An 872-nucleotide genomic window follows, 5' to 3' on the forward strand; every position below is an offset into this window, starting at 1 on the left:
AACTCTCTGATGCATAACAAGTGATTGCAAAAACCATGGCCTGTATCAGATGCACCTTAGTCTCCAGAGAGGCACCATTGCTCTTCAGCACTTTGTAGAGGTCTCATCTGCATATAGAGATAATTTTACCTCTTCTTTTCCAATTTGTATACCTCTTCTTTCCTTTTTATGTCTTACTGGTATTGTTAAGACTCCCAGTACAATATTGGATAGGAAAAAGGCACACTTGCTTGGTTCCTGTTCTCATAGCAAATGTCTTTAATCTCTCATCATTAAGAATGATGTTGACTCTTGGGTTTGAGTATATCCTTTTTACTAAATTGAGGAAATTCCCTCTATTCCTATTCTTTTGAGTGTTTTAATCAGGAAAGGGTGTTATATTTTATCAAAGGCCTTTTCTGCATTAATTGATAGGATCATGTGGCTTTTATTCTTTGCTTTATTACTGTGATGAATTACACAAATTGTTTTTCTTATGTTAAACCATCCTTTCATACCTGTTATGAATCACACTTCATCATGGTGATTTTTTTTTAATGTGCTGTTGGATTCTATTGGCCAGGTTTTTATTCAGGATTTTTGCATATATGATAAGAGATGTTTGCTTGTAGTTTTCTATTTTGTGGTGTCTTTACCTGACTTTGTCAACAAGGATATGTTTTCTTCACGGAATGTGTCTGGACGAATGTCATTTTTTTCTTTTTTATGAAATGCTTTATTTAGAATTGGTGACTCTGAATGTGTGAAAAAATTCATTTGTAAAACCATCTGGATCGAGGATCCAAGATGGCGGCGGAGGCAGAGACAGTGTGGTGAGCTGCGGGAGCAGCGAACCACTTAAAGCAGGGCCATTATGGCCTTCCACAGACTTC

Source organism: Elephantulus edwardii, unplaced genomic scaffold, assembly GCF_000299155.1.
Source record: "Elephantulus edwardii isolate Elephantulus edwardi_28Jun2011 unplaced genomic scaffold, EleEdw1.0 scaffold00280, whole genome shotgun sequence".
In the NCBI taxonomy this organism is placed as follows: domain Eukaryota; kingdom Metazoa; phylum Chordata; class Mammalia; order Macroscelidea; family Macroscelididae; genus Elephantulus; species Elephantulus edwardii.